The sequence below is a fragment of the Castor canadensis genome, chromosome 10 (genome assembly GCF_047511655.1).
Source record: "Castor canadensis chromosome 10, mCasCan1.hap1v2, whole genome shotgun sequence".
NCBI classification, from domain to species: Eukaryota; Metazoa; Chordata; class Mammalia; order Rodentia; family Castoridae; genus Castor; species Castor canadensis.
The window spans coordinates 77,902,935-77,916,275 of record NC_133395.1 but is presented as its reverse complement, the minus strand read 5'-3'; the positions used below and the strand labels follow the sequence as shown (position 1 = coordinate 77,916,275).

Genomic DNA, 13,341 nt, shown 5'->3' with positions numbered 1-13,341 from the left:
CCCTCCCTCTCCCCCCACCCCCTCAATACCCAGCAGAAACTATTTTGCCCTTATTTCTAATTTTGTTGTAGAGAGAGTATAAGCCATAATAGGAAGGAACAAGGGTTTTTGCTGGTTGAGATAAGGATAGCTATACAGGGCATCCAATGACATTCCTAAGCTATTGCCAACTTAGTGCAGGGTTGCTGCATAGCCTCTGTCAAGACCAGCTTTCCTTCTAGAAGTTCTCAACCAAGAGCCAAGTATGACGTGGCAATGCTACTGGAGAACTTCTCCAGTGATATCCGGACTTTCTGGCACTGTTCTTTTGTTTGAAGGTGAGGAGGAGGGAGCTGGTGGCAGGAGGTGTGGCCCGTGGAGAACGCAGTGCGGAGGAGGGAGATGATGGCTGGTGGTTAGGCTGGCATTATGTCCCCAGAGGCACTGAGACTCATTTGAAATACTGATTCCTCTATGGAGGTCGCAGCACAGGCTTTGTTGTGCTCTGATGGGTCTATTTATGCATCTTGGTCTTCCTTTCAGAGTCGCCTCCTCTCCTGGTGACACCACAGCTTTGCTCAAGTAGTGTTTAAAAAAGAAAGCAGTAATTATTAACTGCACACCCAGCTGTGGGGATCAGATGAGCACAGAATAAAAGCTATTCCTAGGCTTTCTACTCCCACTGCTTTAGGGGGGACCTGGGAGCCGAGTCACATCCAGCTAAAGCAGGGTTCCTGGCCTGCCCCGGAACCTCTCTCTTGACTTTTCAGGGCAGTGTTCTGACTTGGGACCCCTGATGCTTTTATCCCTTGTCCTTCACATAGCACTGGGGCAAGGAGGAGGTGGGGAGATAGTGTAGGCCGACATGGTTTTGAATTCTCTGCTTTGCCCCCTATTTCTACCTGCGCAGTTTGTTTGCAGAAAGCAGTCGGAAATGTGGAGATTTCACAGCAAATTCTTGGGACATGCCCAGAGGCTCTGCTGCAGCTGAGTGGGACCCCCCCGAGTGTGAGTAGTGTTGAGTCGTGGTCGGCCCTCAGATCCGTGCTTGCTTAAGGCACGAAGCTGTGGGGTAGCTGGTTACCCAGGAATCCACTAATATGAAGGATATGGAAAATGTGAAGGATATTGAAAAGCCAGAGGGAGCGTTTACCAAACCCTAGAAAGGTGTTTCTAGCCTTTCTACAAGCAAAAATGCATGAACAAATGTCCATTGTAGCTGTGTTTTTTAAACTTACACTACCTAATAGAGCAAAAATTAATTATGAGCTTACTGAATTGTGATACGTCAAACACATGGGAATGGTAACCCCATTTTTAAAAGGTAGCAGTACGAGCCTCCTTGTGTGACTCAACCAGTGATAAAAAATGCATACTCGTTTAAATATTTGGTTTTACTTAGAGAATGCACAGCTGCATTTATTTGCTTGCCCTTTGTTGTACAGCCAACACTTGTTTTGCTGCGTGGAGTTTCACTTTGTCTTTTGCATAATCACGCCTGTGAACACTGCGAGAAGCAGAGACACTTGGGAAACAAGGATGTAGAGTGATGACATGTGCCCTCCCCAGGTTCTTAACCGTCTCCCTACCATGACTGTCTACGTCAGGAGTCTTTATTTTTAGCAACTCCCTTGTTATTGAGATCTGTGGCTTATTTTATTTTTTTCTTTCTGCCCTCACAATTCAATGACACATGTCATTCAGTCCTGCATCCCTCAGTCACAGGAAGACATTCTGAGAAATGAGTCATGAGGCAATTTTGTCATTGTGCCTGCATTCTATGGTATACTGACACAAACCTATATGGTATAGCCTGGCTATATTGTGATCTCACAGGACCACCGTGGTAGGGTATATGCAGTCCAGCAATGACAGAGCTATTATTTTCAACATGTGACTGTACTTAATTAAATTGTGTAATTATAATATCTTGTATGTGTCTATTTATTTTTTTTGTTGGCACTGTGGTTTGAACTCAGGGCCTCATGCTTGCTAGGCAGGTGCTCTTACCACTTGAGCCACTCCACAAGCCCTTTAATATCTAGTATGACTAGGAAGAAAGGATTTGGGGACAAACACAAGTGACTTTTGGCCAGAGAATAATGCACAGTGAGAGAAGTATGCAGGTGTATGCAGAGTACAGGCTTTGGTGCTCAGGGTGCCCCACACTGGGGACATCAGGGAGACTATGCTTAGCAGAGGTCGCAAAGACCAGTGGTTACTCTGTATGGTTGGTCAAGGGGAGGTCAGTAAAAAGAAAAATCTGCCTATACATGAATGTTATGTATGATGTGTACACATCCTGCTGCAGTGTTCAGTGGACGACTACAGAACGCATCCTGTAAAAAAGGAGGGCAAAAAAGGAGTAAGGCCACCAGACAAAGAATGATGGCTCTCTCAACAACCCAGTCCCAGTCACTGACGGAGTAAGGGCTGCTGTTGACAACCACACAAATGCCATGCTGAGACCTGAAGTTCACCACTTGTATATGTGAAATCGTTCTTATACAAATAAACCAATCTTAATGGATAGGATTTTGTATTTACATAGCACCTTCTTAAATTAATTTTCATGTGACAACATAGAAAACTTCAGATAGAACTAAGAACTTTGCCTGTTAGAAATTTATAAAAATAAGTCAGGAAGGAAGTAGAAATTACTTCCTTAGTGAGTCTTTACTCTTTGAAACACAGTGTGGTGGGATTTAATTATGTAACTATGTCTATTGTCAAGGGATGTGCTACTTGAGTTTTTCCAGTTTTCTGTATTTGTGAAATGGTATCAGTTCAGTAGCTGTTAAATAAATTTTTACCCTTTTTCAGCCATCCCATTATCTGAGTTATTAATCACATACATGGTTCCTGACACACTTGTACCTTTTGGTCACTTTTGCACTTTTTGATAGAGAAGAGAAAGTACTAGGGTCATGATGAAGAGTCATGAAATTTATATTTGTGTCTAGCATATGCAAGGCCTTGGGTTTGATCCCTAGCACCATGAGAGAAAAAAAATACATAGCTTGACTTGAGAAGATATTGTGTTTTAATTGACTTTAATGTTTGATAAATTATGACCATTAAATGAAAATAACGTAAGTGAAAAGAAAGTATTTGACACGCAGTTCTGAGCACTCACTGTGTTTCAGAGATTGTTCTAGAAGCTGGGCACATAGTGGAGAAGAATGTCATAGGCCCTGCTTCAGGGGGCTCGTAGAGTCAAGTGAATTTTTATCCACCTGAATACCGAGGCATGGCAGCATTTGGCTCCCCCCTCTCATTTTGTAGAGTAAGATACAAGCATGAGGAGAATGAGTGATGCTTCATGTCACACCACGTCGGACCTGCCACTCTGCTTCAGTTCCTGACTAACTGTTAGATTATTAGCCAGTGTGCCATTGATTTCAGTCCTGTGACATATTGGAAAATGCCACACTGGGGAGCCCAGTGGTGGTTGGTGGTTAGGGATGAATGGGTGGAACACAGAGAGTTTTTAAGGCAGTGAAACCGTGCTGCGTGATTCAGTCATGGTGAACACACATCATTCCACGTTGATTGGTCCAAACCCATCAAATATACACGAAGGGTGAACCCCAGTGTAAGCCATGAACTCCAGGTGACAATGTTGATGTAGCGTCATGGAGTATAACAAAGGTGTCACGCTGTGCAAGACGTCAGTTGTGGCAATGCTGTGCGTGTGATGCCTAAAACTGCTCTTCAAAATACTGATTTTTGAAATGCTATGGAGTTCAATTATAATGAACAACTTTAATCTAATTTAATAATTGGTTGCAACCTTCTGAGTTTATCATTTCTGTTATAAATAAATATATATACAAACAGAAATATGTATATATATTCCATATGTGATATATGCACATATCACATATGGAAGTCCTCAAAATAATTACTCAACAAAAGAGTTAATGTATCAGAGAAGAAGATGAGACAGAAGGTTTTGAAGGAGGAAGTCCTGCTCTGGGGACTGATGTAGATTTGAGTTCAGCTAAGCACTCACCAGTCGCCAACAAAGGGATGGATAGTGTCAGGTCTGAATACAGAGTTCACCCCCACCCCCTGGGTGATGGAGGGGCACAGAAGAACTGGAAAAAAATTGGGCATACAATGGAGAAGTCACAGGCTTGCCTTCAACAGGCTCATAGAGTCAAATTTGACTGTACATAGTTCTTACCTTACAGTTTCTTCTGGTGACAGGAGTAACAAAAAAGACCAGAAATGGATGGTATACTGTTTTTTGTTTGTGTTTTAATTTTTTTGGTGGTACTGGAATTTGAACCCAGGACTTCACCCTTGGAAGGCATCCACTCTACCACTTGAGCCATGCCTGCAGTCCTTTCTGCTCTGGTTAAGCCAGTCTGGTTTGCAATCCTCCCTTTTACACTTCCTGCCATAGCTGAAATGACAGGCGTGCACCATGGCACCCAGTGTTTCTCCATTGTTAGGGGGTCTTGAGAACTTGTTTGCCAAGGCTGGCTTGGAACTGTGATCTTCAATATCAGTCTCCTAAGTAGCCAGGATTACAGGCAGGAGCCACTAGCACTCAGCTTAGGATTCTGTTGTTTTTTGTTTGTTCTATTTTTAAAAATAAGTGGTAGGTAGAACTTCCTCCCATGTAGGGGGGCTCAGTGATAGAACACTTGCCTGACATGCAAGAGGCCCTGAGCTTGATCCCTAGCACTACAAACAAACAAACAAGCACCCACATTTTTCCCTTAAATTCTTTGGGATTCCTTTTTTGCTTTTCAGTTAAGAAATCCAGGGCCAGGAGTGGTGGTACACATCTGTAATCCCAGCTGGGTTTACTATAGCAACCTCAGGCCCTGTGGACAGCCACAGAGGTCCCAGATGTCTACACTGGCTTCCTTATTGGAAACAATATGGTTCCTCTCAAGTGGCTTTGTGGTCACAGAATCCAACTGCAGATACCATCTACTTCCTAAAGAAGACACTGAGATTATTTAGGCTGGATGAAAGTTTTGATCTTATGTGAAGGTTTGCCTGCAGAACATTTTGGTGAAACTCACTCCTTCAGATCACGTTTCCTGCACCCTGGTTTTGTACCTCAGAGCACTGAGATGCACTCTGATTTGTGGCTACTGTCCTCAAAACCCATGTGAAAATGAAAGCCTCTTTTAACCTGCACACAGCTAAAGCCTTCCCCCAACAACAGAGCAACTCTTATTTAGTGTATGCTATCTTCAGCCTTCTAGCTAGAAGCAGAAGTGGATTTGAATCCAAGTCTGCCTGCCTCAGAGTGTGGGCTTTTAGCCATCATGCTACAATGCCACTTCCAATGACTGAGCTAAGTGGTTCTCCTGTCATTTTTCATCCTTACGATGGTCCTGACAGATACTGTTTCATCCTCATTTTTTTCCAGGTGAGAAGTTAATAGTTTGCACAATATCACACAGCTAACAAGGATTGGCTCAGAATTCTAAACTCACCTCTGTCTGACTCCCAAACCACGTTCCTCACACTCTGCCTCACTGCCCTCTGGCAAAGAGGCAAAGTTGGACCCCAATATGCAGAGGGAAAGTCATTTGGGAGATGGAAGAGTTGGAAGAAATGACTCAGTTGAGGATTTTCCAGTGTTGGGATCCGAGGACAATCAGTTCGCTGGAGTAGCTGGTGTGTGCTCCCTGGATTTGGGGGTTGTTGCATGCCCTCTGGGTGGTATGTGACCTGAGTATTGGAGGGAATTGTGTGGAGATGGAGAAACTGACGCCCAGGCTGGCAATATGACCTGCCCATGGTTACAGAAGTTGTAACCTCACAGTTGTCCTGTCCCTCACAGCCTGGAAAATTGGGTCTGAGCCTTTGGTCACCTTGGTATCTGTGCCTGTCTGTGATAGAGGCACACATGCCTCAGGCCTCTCTTTCCCACCACTTCACTCATCCTCAAGACCCAGAGAGCCAGGTGGTGCTGCTGGGATGGGAAAGGAAGGCAGGGTGAAAAGGCTAATAGCATGCACTAACTAAGAGTTGCTCTGTTGTTGGGGAAGTCTCTAAAATCATATCATCTTTGTTCTTGAGTCAGAACGCTGTCCATCCATGAGAACAAGGCTTATTCAGCAGTCCCCCTTAGCTCTGGGAGGTACTCTCCGAGATGCCCAGAGGATGCTGGAACCCTGGACAGTGCCAAATCATATATATATATATACATATATATCTCCTAGCCATACACACCTATGGTAAAGTTTAATTGATAAGTTAGTTAAGTAAGAGATTAACAACACTTGGTAATAAAATAGAACAATTCTAACAATACACTGAAATAAAAGTTATTTAAAGCTTACGAATTTTTTTCTTCTAGAATTTTCCATTTGATAATTTCAGACTATGGTTGACCTTAGGTACTTGAAACTGTGGATAGTGAAACTGTGGATAAAGAGTTACTATCGCATAGGTTTTTTAAAACCAGTATTTATTCTCGTTAATAAACTGCCTCACTACCAGGAGGCCAACCTCGGACACCCAGGGAAAACATCTAGGAGGACTGCAGGGCTGCGTGGGGAGGGCCCCTCCATCCTGGTGTGGAGACCCAAGAAGGTCTGGTGGAGCTTGGGGTAGCCAAATCTCCCATGGGCTCCCCATGTGCTGGGGACCTACCCATGGCTAGCATCACTTAGTCATTTTTATATTAAACAACCTAAATCTGAAAACTTTGGAAGGCACTTGCCACAGGTGGTTCCCTGGGGACACTGGCTGCAGTTTATTGCTTCATCCTCAAAGTTCTGTGATGACTGGTGCTGGAGGCCCAGCCCAGCCTACCTGTTGTGTAGACAGCCCAGTGCATGCACCTGAAGGTAGAATCCACTTCTCCACAGCCTCCTGCCCACAGGTGGCCCTCTGATGAATTTGTACAGGTGCTCACTGTGGAAGGAGGCAGCCCTCACTGTGACAAATGCCAAGGTTGAAGCAGAGAGATCTCCCTCTGAGGAGACAGATGCACAGAATATTTTCTCTCACCTGGCCTGCTGAAAAGTCTCCCCTTCTGCTTTCCCTCTCACCCGCTCTCTGCTTGGCAGCTGGGCTGTTCTTTCATTATTGTGGTGAAATACACATAGTATAAAGGTCACCATCTTCATTTTTCAGTGGACAGTTCAGTGGCATAACTCATCTCCAAAACTCTTCATCTTGCCAGATGACAACTCCCCATTCCTCCATCCCCTGGCAACCATTATTCTACTGTGTGTCTTATGAATTTGACTGCTCTGGTAGGTGGAATCACACCATTATCAGTCATTATGTGACTGGCTAACTGCACTCAGCATAATGTCCTTAGAGATCATGTAGTTGTAGCCTGTGACGAGATTTTCTTCCTTGTTAAGGCTGAGTAATATTTCACATTTTGTGTATCCATTCTTTTTTTTTTTCTTTTGCAGTACTGGGGTTTGAACTCAGGGCCTACACCTTGAGCCACTCCATCAGGACTTTTTTTGCGATAGAGTCTCATGAACTATTTACCCAAGCTGGCTTTGAACCGAGATCCTCCTGATCTCTGCCTCCTGAGGAGCTAGGAGCCACTGGCACCCGGCTTGTGTATGCATTCTTTTCTCACCTTTTCTTTCAGTACTGGGGCTTGAACTCAGGGCCTCATGCTTGCTAGGCAGGCACTCAAGTGCTTCAGCCACAACGTCAGCCCTGTGTATCCAGTCTTCTGTTGACAGACATGGTTGTTTTAACATTTTTTAAATGCTAATCTGCTGGGTGTGATGCCACACGCCTGTAATGCCCGCACTTGAGAGGCTGAGGCAGCCTGGGCTTATAAACTGAAATCCTGTCTCAAAACAAACAAACAGTAAGCCGAAGAAATGAAAAGAACTGACAAACTGATCTGATTATGTCCCTGCAACAGAGATAAACCCAGGTCTTTACCAAGCTAGCCAGGCAGTGCACCTCTGCACAGTCTCTCCACCTTCCCTCCAGGTCTGCAGGGCTTGGCCCTGAATGGCTGCCCTCATCTCTCTTTGCCTGGCTAACTCACCTTGCAGGCTCAGCCAGAGCCGGGGTCCCACCCAGGTCAGGAGTGCAGGTCCCTCTCTCGGTTTCCTCACAGCACCACCCGTACCTGTCATTGCACATCTGGATCTCTCGGAGACCTGCTTCCACCACAAGCCCTGTGTTTGTTTCCCCTGCAGTCCTGGCCTTGAGCAAAATGCTGACTGACAGCTCAACAGACAGGCGCGTGAGGAACGTGAACGCCAGGCTGACCTGGATGTGGACCTCAGCCTCCTTGACCTTGAGAGAGGCTCCTAGCTTTGCTCAGCTTCCGTCCTCCACTGCGTCCAAGGGGCAGTGGCAGGACAGTGGCGGCTGTCCAGCAGGTAGGTGTGGGGGTGGGGTGGGGAGAATTTACAGAACAAAAAACCTGGCAGATGCTCCATGATGCTGTCCTTTCCTCTTTCCCCAGCTCCAGTCCGAAGCAGGCTTTGGATCAGGACACATTCCCTCCCATAAACACCCCAAATTGTACTGGCTCACAGGTGAGGTGGCATTTCCTTTGAAGAAAGGATGGTGGAAGGTTCTGGAACCCGGGGTTCAGAGACCCCTTTGCAAGACCCACATACCCTCTTTGTCTCCATCAGCAATAAAAACGAGGTAAGCTTGCCTTCAGCCATAGTCCCTGACGTTAATGAAAGATGGGGGCTGGAAGGTAGTATCCCCAGTAGCTGGTAGCTTGGTATTGGAACGCCCCCCACCAGGATGAAGGTTCAGCATGATTGTGTAAACGTACCAGTGTCTGGGGACACCTTTTTCTCCCCCACTACCCCACCACCCTTGGCAACTGGATGTCGCTGGGGGCAGAGTCCAGGGGGGTGTTCTAGAATTCCTAGCACAGAGTACAATGCAAATTCACACACAGTTGTGGCAAGAACATTCAAGTGCAAACGTTGGTCCCAAGCCTTGCCAGCGCTCCCTGGGATAGAGAGAAACTGGGAAGTTGTTTTTTTCTAGGCTCAGCCACTTCTTTCAGAGCCAGGGCTGACAAAGGAAGGCCCATTATGTGGGGCGCCTCCCTGGGGACTTCCTCTTCAAGCATTGCTGGGGCAGGTGCCTCCTATGCAAATCATTTCCAGCATTTCTCTTGCTTTTTATTAGCATAATATCCCCTAGGCCATCACCCTAGACAGAACATTCCATAGACCAGAAAGGCTCAGCAAGGGGGGGAGACACCTGCATCTTTGTGAAGGAGGTGGAGACTTTAGTCCTGTCCCTCTGTGTGCTATGTGTAATTATATGCAATATCACATCCAAAAGGCTTTTTTTTTTTTCTCCATAAATTACAAACTAAAGCTCAGATGAACTATTCCTGGATTCAGAAGCCCCAGACTCTCAAGGGGTTCTGAATTCTCCCTGTGTGCACACCATTGCCCATTGCAAATGGCACTCACCACGGCAGCCCCACCTCCACCTCCAAGAGGGAGTGATTTTTTTTTTTTTTTTTTTTTTTGTGGTACGAGGGATTGAACCCAGGGCCTCGTGCATGCTAGACAAACACTTAACCACTGAGCTATATCCCCAGCCCCCACATTCCTCTTTCAGGTAAAGTAGAGGTAGTATAGTTGTAGCTGCCCACTTCCCCCAAAAGCCACATTGTCACTGTCACTTGATTTGTGTGCACACTCAGGACTGCTCCTGGATTCTGTATGTGGTGCTTGTTAGTCTGCCTCCAAATCCATCCTTTCTTTGTACCAGATTCCAGCACTCGGGAGGGAGACACAGGTCCTTGTCTGTTAAACAGAATTAATTTCATGCTATGGGGTGGGAAGTAGGGCTTTTCTGGCTTCAAAGAGCCTTTGCTTCTTAAGTGGTAAAAGCAAGGGTCCAGAAGTGTGTGAGACAGAATCTCAGTTATAAACATGCCACACCACCAACATTCACACATTAAAAAGACAATAAAAAAACCTTCACAACCATGAAGTTAAAAGGGGTTATTTCTGGGGAGTTGGAAATATAACTGTTTTTAGTTTTTTAATATATGTTTAACTCAGATGTCTGTCTATAAGAGCCTTTATTACTTTTATAATCAGAAAAGATATAAACACTTTATTTCTTCTATAAAAATACCCTTGAAACTGGTTAATTCTTAAGTAGTCATTGGACGACATTTCCAGAGGAATTAATTAACTGCCAGCTTAGAGCAAGGCCCTGGAGAAATAAAATATGCCATTAATACCTGAGGTTGGAGGAGAGATAAGAGTGGTGACAGGGAAGAAGGGAGGGCCGTGGTCGTGGAGGATGGCATTGCCACTGGTGTGACTTTCTTAGGAATGTTTATCTGGACCTCTCACATACTTCAGCCCCCTTCATCACACCCTAGGTCTGACAGTGAGAGCACAGGCCACCCTTCCACCCAACAGCTGAAGACTGCCATGCTCAGGCTTTAAGCGACAATCAAGCTGAGGCTGTCTTGGTTCACTTTGTTCAGCTCTAATAGAATTCTGGAGACTGGGAAATTTCTAAAGGACAGTTTATTTCTTACAGTCTTGGGGGATGGAAAGTTCTAGACTAAGGTGTTGGCATCTGGGAAGGCCTTCTTGCTACATCTTCACATGGTACACCTCCCAGAGGTACCCACCTCCCCACAGTGTAGCCCTGGCTATTGTTTTCAATACATGAAATGGAGGACACATTCAGAACACAGCAGATATTATCATTCAAAGTCCAACCAAGAAAATGGAAATGTCTCCAAGTATTTAAGACAGAGAGAAATAAATAGAAGAACTTGAGCAGGGTGCTAGTGACTCAGCCTGTAATCCTAGTGACTCAGGAGGCAGAGATCAGGAGGATCATTGTTCGAAGCCAGATCAGGCAAATAGTTTTCGACACCCTATCTCAAAAAAACCCATCACAAAAAAAAAGGGCTGGTGGTGTGGCTCCAGGTGTAGGCCCTGAGTTCAAGCCCCAACACCACAAAAACAAAAACAACAACAAAAACAAGCAAACAAACAAAAAGAATTTGACTTCAAGAGTAAAGAAAGAGCTGAAGGCCACTGAGGCACCATGAGGCCACTGAGATCTAATCAATAACTAGAAGTCACTGCCACTTATTTGTTCCAGCCTACAGGAACAAAGGCAGTGAACTGTGCGTGACCCCAGAAGAAGCAGGAGCCCTGGCAGGACTTTCTTGGGGGTCCAAGCCGTGGAGGGGCTGTGGAGCAAGGGGAGGAATGGCTCAGCTTCTCCCATCCTCCATTACCTTCCACCAGTGCCTGCCTCCCATGACAAACCCGGTGGACCTGTGGCCAGTGATGGCCAGCAGAGCAGGGGTGAGAGGAACAGGGGGTCTGAAGTCCAATAAGCCTCAGACCTGACACTTTCTGTCCTCAGGCCAAAGGCTCTGTGTGCTGCCAGCTCCCTTGCTTCCTTCCTTCCCAATGTCCTGCCTGTTCGGTGTACTCGAGTCATGCCAGGTAAATTGTTTTCTAATCTGCATAACCTGCCAAAGTGCAAAGATGAAAACATTACATCAGCTAAAAAGGATCCTGCAGGTGTCTTTATAAATGAGGCACTGCTCCTTCAGGCTGCCAGCCACTCAGGGCCTGCCTTCAAGTGTCACCACCTGAGAACAGCTATAGTCTGACAGCCACACAGGGTCAGCTGCCTTGAAAACTAGTCTGTCCCTGGCCAAGGTGGACTTTCCCCTCTCCCAAGATCCCAAATAAACGGCCCTGCCAGGCAGATAACCACTTCTCCCCTGAGGAGGAGGATAAAGGAGCGAAGCATCTGAAGCTCTCCTTATACTACTCTTCTGCGTGGTAAACATGTAGCCTGCAGACTTTTTTATAAGTCAAGGCAGGAATTAAAGAAAACAAAGAGAGAGACCTCCCCTTGCCCCCAGCTGTAGAGAATTGGAGGTATTAGGGGAGGGCCTCAGCGTTGAAGCTGAAGTCAGCTTGGGCGAAAGGAAGGCCAATGCTGCTAGCTGGTGCATGCTGATAAGACATAAACCACCCAGACCCGCAACCCAGAGCATCTCTGGTACCTCTTGTTCATATGATCCTATTTTGACAGATTAATATATGACATACTGAGCCATACGTACGTACAGTTTTATACTCTGGTTTTTAAAATAGACATTATATTATAAATAGCTTAAATCTCTAATTATCCTTCCAAAATACTGTATCAGTAGGTTATAGCAATCTGCTAAGTGGTTGGCTAAAATTTTAGATGTGAATTGTCAGACTTGCTTTATAAGTACAGTGTAAAAATATGATCATGCCTCTTCCACATTCTTCTTTAAAAAATTAATATTTGGAGCACCCAGACCCTTTGAACAGAAAGCCCAATTTGTCCCTCTCAAAATTCCCTTCCTGCCCGGAAGTGGGCAGATTGTCCAAGAAGACCTGATCAACCCTCAGCTCCAAGACGACAAGATAACAAGGTAATAAAACTGCAGTCCCCAGCTCCAGCCCTGCAGTTTCTTCTTGTTGCCACATGGTGTCGCTGTTAAAGAGTAGTCCTGTACCCTCCTAAGGCCAGGACAACCCATGGAGGGATACCCTTTGGCTAGGTGTAGAGGGGAGGGGAGGAGAAGGAATGCCTATCCACTGCTCTCTAGGCCACAGACACTGGGCAAGACTTACTGCCACCATCAGCCACATGCCGCTCTGAAGTCAAGTCCACCAATGCTTAGGCCCCTGCTGTGAACTTGGCACATGAGACTTGAATCCCCCTTTTTTCAGAAAAACTTTATTTCACTTTCCTCTACTCAATTTGAGCCCCCTTTTGTCCTTGATTTGTACAAAATTTCTAAATTGAGGGAACAGTGGTTGGAGTGTTGATCCATTTGGAGCCCTCTGGGCTTCTTAGTTAGATTGTCCACTTCCTCCTGCAGCAGCTCTACAAATCAGAAAGTATGTTAGCGTTTGCTAAACCATCCAGAAAAACATGTTTCATGTGATTCTTTCTGCAGGTGCTGGAAAATCTGTGGCAGAAATAGATATCTGAAAAACATACCATTGGTAGAAAAGAAATGTTGAGACATTCTGATATGAGAATAATAATAATAGATGTGTGAATTTACTATGTAGCTATCACAGCAAGAATGTCTTTACACACATCGTGTATTTAATATGAACAACCCTGTGAAATAAATAGGTTGTTTCGTCTGTTTTACATTGTTATAACAAAATACCTGAGACTAGGTAATGCATAAAAAAAGCGGTTTATTTAGCTCATGATTTTGGAAGTGAAAAGTCCACAAAGCATGACTTCAGCTCTTTCAAGGGTTCTCTGGCTGCATTACATCTTGGCAGATAGCATCATGGTGGAAGTGTGTGAGAGAAGGAGAAATCACCTGGCGAGACAGGAACCCAGGGAGTGGAAAGGGGCCAG

At 45.3% G+C, this 13,341-nt stretch overlaps 1 long non-coding RNA gene across 1 annotated transcript in view; it reads left to right on the top strand.

Annotated features, from left to right (window-relative positions):
* Positions 1 to 13,341, top strand: part of LOC141411488 (uncharacterized) — a 27,722-nt gene extending 14,381 nt beyond the window's left edge. The window contains exons 2-3 of the long non-coding RNA XR_012436279.1: positions 8,139 to 8,324; positions 8,411 to 13,341. This is a non-coding gene — a long non-coding RNA (uncharacterized lncRNA). The remainder of the gene's footprint in view (positions 1 to 8,138; positions 8,325 to 8,410) is intronic.